Source organism: Gavialis gangeticus, unplaced genomic scaffold, assembly GCF_001723915.1.
Source record: "Gavialis gangeticus isolate Ggan-Ray unplaced genomic scaffold, GavGan_comp1, whole genome shotgun sequence".
Classification (NCBI taxonomy): domain Eukaryota; kingdom Metazoa; phylum Chordata; order Crocodylia; family Gavialidae; genus Gavialis; species Gavialis gangeticus.
In genome coordinates this window covers 118469645-118479350 of record NW_017729031.1, presented here as the reverse complement: position 1 = coordinate 118479350, position 9706 = coordinate 118469645, and positions in this window count along the sequence as shown.

Here is a 9706-nt window from a genome sequence, read left to right as displayed (position 1 = left end):
TTGCTTATTGAATAAACCCAAGCTTGGGCAGTAACTTATTATTATAATTTCTAATACCTTTTAACCCTATAGGATAACAGTTATAAAGCAATATTATGAATGGCTACGTAACTAAAAGTTAGCATAATTAAAATTTAGAAGAACACATTTGTCATAGTAACCCTCAGGAAAGACAGAATGGTCATTTGCTGTCCCATACCCCCCCCAGATCTCTCTCACTCCCTGTGAGAGCGAGGACCAGATCCTGACTGAGGGGCTTCCACCAGTTCTCCTTCGGGCAGCCCAGTTCAGAGACGTCCGACTTCGCTGATTCAACTTGACGTACATCTTCTAACCAAGGGACTATCGATAAGTTACTAACCAAGTGGGAACTCTTAGTTAATTTCTTTATCTGTTTTATTATTACTGTCAATTTTAATCTGTATTGTTATGTTGTCTGTTTATTAGCTTAACCTTTTTATTAACTATTATATATGCAAACTATATCTTTTGTTATCATAAGTAAAATTCACTTATTATAAGGAATGAAACTTGTCATTTCTTTCCTTTCCAACATCACCTCCTCAATCCCGAACCAAAAAGCCCAGTGGCTAATAAAGCTGCAGTGCTCAGTCAGTCTGAGACTAAATTAATATACTCACGCTGCCCAGCTGGCCTGTGACAACTGGCATCACAAACAGGATTGAGGATGGAGAGTTTGGAGGGGAAGAATGGTGTAGAGGGGTCAGAGGGGTGGGCCCCACTGATTACTTTAATAGAAGAGGTTATGGGTATTAAGAATCCAGGGTGGGATAAAGAGAGATTGAAACCCGCCTGGAGTGACCCTGCCACAGTTCCCTGTCAGTGGGCTGCATTCACTGCCGTGCAGAAAGGCAAACTGAGGAAGGAAGGAATGTCTGTCTTGGCTGCTGGCAACCTACCTAAGACTGGGAGCAGAGGAAACCACTCAACTCCATGACATGATTCAATCCGTAGAGAACTGAGTAAACCAGTGTGAAAGTGAATTAAGAGAAAAGAAAGATTCTAGCTCTGTTGTGTTCGCATCTGCAAGGGTAGCTCAAGATAGACTAGAGATACTAGAACACTGAGAGGGAAAGATACTAGTTACACAGGCAATTGCCTCCCTTGAGCAGAAAGTGCAAGTGGCACGATCAGTTGAACCTTCCCTTGAAAAGGTTCAGCAGTGTCTTTATAATGGGATTCCAAAAGCTGAGCTGTGGGATGACCCAGAGAGTGAAAGTCTGTATGGTGAAATTGCAAAAACTAAGCCAGGGAATGATGAGTATGTGAGGCTTGCGGCAGAAGCCCGTGAAATCCCACCTCCTTATGCCCCAGCAGTCCAAAAGAATTCGGGAAGAGGGTTAACCCAAACCTCCCCAGTGGCGATTACCCGTGCAGGGCCACAAGGGGGAAATCCCCGGACAGAGACACAGTCTTTTACTTGCACAGAAATCAAAGAACTGCAAGAGCAACATAAAGCTAAACCAGGGGAGCCAATAATAGATTGGTTAGTTCGAATGTATAGTGAAGGAGCCTCAGCAGTATCTGTAAATCACACCAAGGCAGCACAATTGGTCCTCTGCCCTGAAATCCAGTTGGGTCAGTGGGTCGGGCAGGACCAAAATATTACTCTATTTTCTGCTGCAATGCAAGCAGCTGCTGCAGGTTACGGTAATATAGAAGAAGAATTTAACCCCCCCCCCAAGCATGGCTTAATTTAGAGGAAGCCATTCGTTGTCTTTACCGGCTGTCTTGAACAATTTTTGTTAAAGCAGGAAACTGGAGGCATACTTTAGATGAAGAATTAATAACAAAGGCCATGTGGAGAAAGTTTTGCCAAAAAAAAAAAAAACAAAAATTGCCCACCGAATGCACTTCAGCTCTCTTGGTACTGCAACAAGAGAGTTAGTGACACACCCAGTAAGAGATGCTATATGGATGCTAGTACAGCTTTTGCCCATCTTGCAGAAGCCAAGGCTTCCCAAACCAATAAAAACCGCCAAGGCCATGGCAGTGGCCCCCAAGAAAGATGACCCAGTCAGGCCCCCCAAATCCGGGAAAGCGGGACATGAAAAACCCAAAGCTCTGCGGGCACAAATGTGGAGAGAGCTACTGGCAGCAGGGTTTAGTAGCCTACCATAGTCCTGCAGTAGAGGATCGAGGACCAGTAACACAGAATAATATTAGCCCCTTAATCAAAGTGCCTACAAGAATTTGTTTAAATGAAAAGAAAAAGTTAATTGACATGCTACTAGACACTGGTGCCCAGCTATGTGTTTTAAACTGTGCAGAATAAAAAGGGGCACAGGGAACCCCCTACCAAGTGGTAGGAGTTGGAAGTGCCAAACGACCAGAACATTTGGTCCGACCCACATTCACCTTGCCTAACGGCTCCGTAGTAACAGCAGCTGCTGTAATGCTCCGAGGAGGGCTGCACCTACGGGGACTAAGGGTGTTGCACGGGCAGCAGTTTATTCTTAAACAGGAAACCTGGCAGTTTGGCTGTACCACAGCCCATGAAATCGAGCAGGAAGACATGATAACAGTGGGAGCCCAATGTTTTATGACCCCGCTCGCCCTGCCAGCCATGAAAGGGGTACACCGATCTCAATACCACACACCCCTTGAGGCAACACAACCCATCCAGGACATCATCAACCGGCAGCTGGAGGATGGAACCATCATTTGGACTCATTCTCTGTACAACAACTCAGTGTGGTCGGTATGTAAACCAAGTGGGGATTGGCAATTGACTATTGACTTTAAACCTCTGAATGCCAATACCAACCATTTAACAGCTGCGGTCCCATCCATGCCTGCGTTAACAGAAAACATTAGATGCTATGGACCCCAGTGAATGGGATCCATAGACATTAAACACATGTTCTTTGCTATTCCCATCCATAAAGATCACTGGCCTTTGTTTGCCTTCACATGGCTAGGACATCAGTACACCTACACAGTCCTACCCCAGGGTTGGGTGCACAGCCCCACCTTGGCCCATGAAGTGCTGGCTGCAGTGGTCCATGAAGTCCAATTAAGCCACCTAAAGGTGCATGTGTCTGGCAATATGTTGACAATGTCATGGTGGGAGGCCAAAACCGGGAATTAACCATTTATGCTTTTGAGTCCCTAAAGGAAAAGGTGCAGGCATTTAAATTCACCCTGTCCAGCAAAAAGATCCAAGAAGTTGGGCCCTAACGTGAATTCCTGGGAATCCAGTGGCAACAAGGTAGACTCACCATACTGGCTAAGAAGCTGCAAAGCCTAGTAGATACCCCTGCCCCCAATAATGTAAGAGCTGCAAGCCCAGCTGGGAGCGCTTAATTTCTGGCGCCTGCATGTCCCTGAGTTTAGTGTGTTGGCCCAGCCTTTGTATAATTTGTGCAAGAAAAAGGCACAGTGAGAATGGGGCCCCAAGCACCAACATGCCTTACGGGCCCTCAAGGAGGCGGTAACCATTCATGCCTCCCTAGCAGCACGACACCCAGAAGGGGAGCTCTGGCTCCATGTAAATGTGTCGAACGGAGGGCCCCAGAGGAGCTTATGGCAAAAAGATACACCTAAGGCAGAGAGAAAGCCCCTTGGGTTTTGGAGCCGAGGCTGGAAGGGGGCCGAAGCCCGATACACCCTGCTAGAACAAATGCTGTGTGCAGCAGCCGCAACTTTAGAAGCCACAGAGACCCTGAGAGGGGCGTTACCCACTGTCATAACTACTCCGGTACCCATCCTGAGAATGGCATTGTCTAACCGACACCTCCCGCCTGGAGGGAGGGCCCAAGAAACAACAGTGCAGAAATGGATCTATTATATTTTAAGTCAGGCACAGCGGGTAACCCCAAAGGGACATCCAGCACTAGTGGAAAAGGTCACAAAAAACCACAGTCAACATATACCCAGATGCAACCAGCTCTGATGAGCCATCTCCCATCAAGGAAGCACCTCCTTTCTCACCCAACATGGAAACAACAAAAAACGTAGAAGTCTGGTTCACCAACAGCTCAACCAAAGGTCATACCTGAAGGAGTGCTGCCATACGAATTCGAGATGGTAAGCAGCTTACAATGAAGGAAAACAGCCAAAGTGCGCAGTATGCTGAGTTGGCCTCTGTAGTCAACGTGGCCAACTATGAACTGTTACTAGGGTCAGGCTATACAAAACCCATTCATATCTACTGCGATTCTTAAATAGTAGTAGAAGGTTGCACCAAATGGCTACCCTTGTGGAAAAAAGAAAACTTCAAAAAATTAAGCAAAAATATTTAAAGCTATAATAAACTGAAATACTTTGTGGGTAATGGCAGAGGGAGGCCTTCCCCTACATATATGACATGTTAGTGCAGCACATGGAAACAAAAAAAAAAAAACTTAAGGGCCTGAAGCAAAATGAAACAAGCAAGTAAATAAGCTAGCCAAAGGCAGCACAGAAGCCCTTGTTGCGGAGGCAAAACTCAGCCACCCCCAGAGAAGGCACCCAGCCCCTCCCTCCAGGCAACCGCTGGAGTGCTAGCCGCAGAATGGCTGCATCAACAGCATGGGCACCCTGGCCACAATGGCACTGCTTGCCTAGCAGCCACCTGGAGCATTCACCTAACCAAAAGTGAAGCACAGGAATTAGTCAACTCCTGCATCACCTGCCAGGAAGTCAAGGCCCAACTAACCCCTGCCTTAACTACCCGTTGTCGTTATGTGATGGGAAAGTAATACAGCAAATCTGGCAATGTGACTTTTTAGGTGTGTGGGGAAGTGGGCCTATAAAGTGACAGTATATGTTTGTAGCAGTAAAAGCAGTCACCGAAATGATGTTTGCTCGGGCCTCTGCACAGAACACTTGTGCAGCACTAGAAAACCTGCTAGCCATCTACCCACCTCCTGTAGAGCTGCAAAGAAACAATGGTTCACATTTTCGCAACCATCTTGTCTATGAGTGGGCTGCAAAACATAGAGTGCTGTGGACCTATCACATTCCCCATCACCCACAATCTAATAGACTGGTAGAACAAGCCAATGGTATCTTAAAGTGCAACCTGCGAATGGCCGCTGCTTCGGCCTTCAAAAACTGAAACCTGCACCTGGATCGCTCAGTCAACTTGGCCAACAAATCGGCCCCGCTCTGGAGGAAGCCCCATACAGCAAGCCTTTGGTCAAGGCGGGCCCCGCAAACCGGCAGTGAAACAGCCAAGAGGTGGTTGGGGGAAACTCCAGGTGAGGGATCAGGTAGTAGTTAAGCATCCACAGCAGGACAAATGGGAAGGGGTGCTAATGGCACGGAACACATGCAACTCATGGTGGGTATCAAAATCAGATCCATCTAACGGGAGCCAAACTCCATTTTTCCTTATTCCTGCAGATTGGGTCCATCCGCAGGCACAGCCGTAGCAACCTCGGGGTGCTCTGAAGTTGTCATCCTGCTCCACAGCAACACCACCACCCCCATCCAGCAATGAAGGGGTGGAATACCATTATGACAGAACTGCTAATCATTTGCTGTTGTTTAACTGATATGGGACATTCCCATGCTCCTGGACCCCAGATTGCACCCACTGCCAAGGCCTCAGACACACTGAAATACTGGGAACGCCCAACTGCATTTGAACAAGTGCAAAACTGGCGTCTCAGTTGTCAGTGATGGATTATGAACTGGCAAGGGGGAACCTGCCAATGTTACTGTGGGACAGGGTGGTTACTTGGTTTCCTCCCATATGCCAGAATCGGGAAAAACGAGTGTGGGACAGGGGAAGATTGTTGTGGTTTCTTCCAATGGCCCTGGTGCTGTTATATTTTGCCTGAAGGTACACTGCCCACCGAGAGTCGTGACATGACCCTGCCCGCAGCTCGAAATTCTACAACCACCCGGAGCCCAAAAAGACGACCAAAACCTCTGACCCGACCTCCATGGGAAACAATTGCTCTGGCAGTCCCCCTACCCGATGATACTTTGGCACAATAGCGTACAGCTCACCAAATACACGAGTCCTCCAAGTACAGCAAGGTACTATGATGATTTAAAAACAGCTCTTATGCTGTTAAGTGGTGGCCCACGAAATGGGAAGCCAACACATCCCATATTCCAGGTATTTTGTGGTTCTGCCATATAAATAAAGGGGGAAATCGCTCACGGAATTAAATATATTATAGCTGCCTATCGCCAAACAGTCTAAAAAAATCTGCAGGGCACAGCCCTCATCAACCCAGAAGAACTGGCTGAACCCATGGGGGGCACTGTGCCAGAATCATTTTTGCAAGATACCCATGCCATTGTCGTACCCGAACAATATGCGTTCAAGTACACAAATAAAGATGCATTCCAGCAAATAAACCAACCCCACTGGGAAGTTTACCAATCCCCAAAACAAGAAAGAAAATAACTAACAAACAGAAAACCCCGTCTGTTTTTTGCATTAAGCAAGGATGCACGTTGCTAATCCAAAAAAAGCCACCACAGGTGTATCCACTACCTCGCTTGTCTAATGTCACCCCATGATGGAGGTCCCAGACCAGGGCTCCAGTTCTCCTTAATGCCTCCTTGTTTAATATCCATATTACCTTTAACCCTGAACAATGGTTTATCAGAACAGCAATCCCCAACTGTTCTGCTGGTGCCCAGGTGGCAAAGAAAATGTTGCGCTGGACTTGGCCAACTGTTTTCCAACCCGCGGCCCAACAGCCTCCAAGCGCCCAGAAAAAAAAAAAAGTACCCTAAACCACGTGTGAAACAGGCTTAAGTCAGCCATGAAAGTTTTAAAAATAGATAAATCTCAAAAAAACACCCAAGAAATCATGAATCTACAGCGAGCTATAGGTTCTCTCACTAAAGGGGGTATAGTTAATAACATAGTCCTAAAACACAACTAATAGATTAGTAGCAACCATTGGCCTTGAAGCAGCACAAATAAGTTATCTGTTAATGCATGCAGCCTTTCAAGCTGATGCTAATCAAACCTGGAGCACTGCGTGTGCCCAAGTGCAGCTTTCACTTAACTTTCACTTTTCCCAGGTGATGAGAGATCTCAAAAACACAAAGACTACCTGCTGGCTTAAATTACCATAGACTACCCCCAGTTTTAACCCAATGGTTAGTTTATCGAGACACGTGGAGCACATGATGAGAGGATTATAGCAAAACAAAATGCTTTTTTGTCATACATGGGGTAGCAAACGGCACATGGTCCACTGCCCATCTCTTAACAACAAAACTGGGAGGAGGATATATGTAAAACTGGGACTTGCATCGTCCCATTTAAAAAATTATAACCCCAAAAGGCCCCAAGTATTTAGCTCAATCTCCAGTGTACCCTGTAAATAGCATTCTAATCTGCCTGGGAACTCTATGGAGAGGGTAGCCCAATAGTCCACCTGACAATTTGTATAACACCCCTACCAGCAACTCCCTACATTACCCTAGCTCAGCAGGTTTGTTGGGAAACCTGGCCGCCTGTACTATCCCAATAAGGCATTGTGGACCTCCTGCACCAGCTGCTGTGCAGAAGCTCAAGATTTTCAAGGGGCATCAGCTATGCTGATTGTCCAAGACCAGGAAGCTATTTTAATGTGGCCAAAAACCCAGCTAGAAAATCTCACCCTTAACCCAAGTCTTCCAAAGTCCTGGGTTCAAGATGTAAACATGCCTCAACTAAAAGGGTGGGATAAAATAGCAGCCTACATCAACAATTTGCTTGAAGATGCCCAAGAGGGAGGGCAAATTATTAAGTATGCTACTAACATTCTCCCGCTGTGTAAACAGTATAAAGTAATTTGTACTGTGCAAATGTATGCCTTTACTAAAAATGCTCCTTTTCCCTGGTTTGTAGTAATAATAAGTTTGGTTATGAAATTAATATTGTTTAATTCTATAATAATAACAACATTTAAAATCAAGTCTAATATCCATGCCAAAATAAATGTTGTTTCTGCCAACCATGTACATGCCACCTGGCAAAAATCATATTTGTAGGCCTTACCAAATGCTCCAAAAGAAGCAAGAGATAAATTGTAATGGCCAAAACCAAAAAAATTAATAAGCAATAAATATGTGCTTCTTGGAGTCATTTGGAACTTCTGTGTAATATAAAGCTTGTATTTTTGTAACCCGCAAATGTAACTTGTAACTGTTTGTGGAACTGACTAGGCTTCAAAAACAAAGCTATAGCTGTGAAATTAGCTGACCTAATAATTCTCTCTCACTCAAAATTTAGCCTCGATAATAATAAAAACTGGATTCAACTGCCTAGTACATATTAAAAAAGAACATCTCAAAAAAGCTGAATTTAGGCAGGGTAATGTTAATTTCAAACCTGAAGATGCTGTGTTGCAATTTGCTTATTGAATAAACCCAAGCTTGGGCAGTAATTTATTATAATAATTTCTAACACCTTTTAACCCCATAGGATAACAGCTATAAAGCAATATTATGAATGGCTACATAACTAAAAATTAGCATAATTAAAATATTAAAAAAAACCCACACCCGTCATAGTAACCCTTGGGAAGGACAGAACAGAAGGGTCATTTGCTGTCCCATACCCCCACGGATCTCTCTTACTCCCTGTGAAAGCAGGGACCAGATCCTGACCGAGGGGCTTCCACCAGTTCTCCTTCGGGCAGCCCAGTTCAGAGATGTCTGACTTCACTGATTCAACCTGATGTGCATCTTCTAACCAAGGGACTATCGATAAGTTACTAACCAAGTGGGAACTCTTAGTTAATTTCTTTATCTGTTTTATTATCACTGTCAATTTTAATCTGTATTGTTATGTTGTCTATTAGCTTAACCTTGTTATTAACTATTATATATGCAAACTATATCTTTTGTTATCATAAATAAAATTCATTCCTTATAATAAGTAAAACTTGTCATTTCTTTCCTTTCCAACATCACCTCCTCAATCCCAAACCAAAAAGCCCAGTGGCTAACAAAGTTGCAGTGCTCAGTCAGTCTGCAACTAAATTAATATACTCACATTGCCCAGCTGGCCTGTGACAGACAGGAAATAGAATGTGGCCTTGGGAAACTGGTTTTGGAAGCAAGCAACTGAAAGGAGTTTCCCAAGTTACCTACATCAATGATTCTCAACCAGGTAAGGGAGACCTGGGGTGCCTTGAGATTCTTTCAATGGTGCCCAGGAGGTGCCATGCAATATTAGCATTGTAAATATTGCAAACATGATTCACAAGATAAACCTAGAGATTTTAAAAAGACATTCACTGTTAACAATCAGATCTCTGTGGTCTTTGAGTTGTTTACAATAGAAAAGTTTCTCTGTAGCCAAAATACAAATGAAAACTAACAGGTAGCATTTTCTGAGGGGTGCCTTGCTCTAAGAAGGCTGAGAACCGCAGCCCATTTTCCCCAGAAGACTGAAGAGGGGATTGGGCAGGGTGGTAGTCCTTTTTATAAGTAAAAATCTTTTTTTTTTTTTTAATTATTTAAAAAAATATTTTCAGACCTAGTTAAGGATTACCTGGAGGGCTTAGATGATGTATCCAAGTCGGCGGGCCCAGATGACCTTCATCCGCAGGTGCTGAGGGAATTGGCTAGTGTCATTGCGGAGCCATTGGCACGGCTGTTTGAGGATTCCTGGTGCTCAGGCCAAGTCCCTGAGGACTGGAAAAGGGCCAATGTGGTCCCTATTTTCAAGAAGGGGAGGAAGGAAGAGCCTGGCAACTACAGGCCAGTCAGCCTCACTTCTATCCTGGGGAAGGTCTTT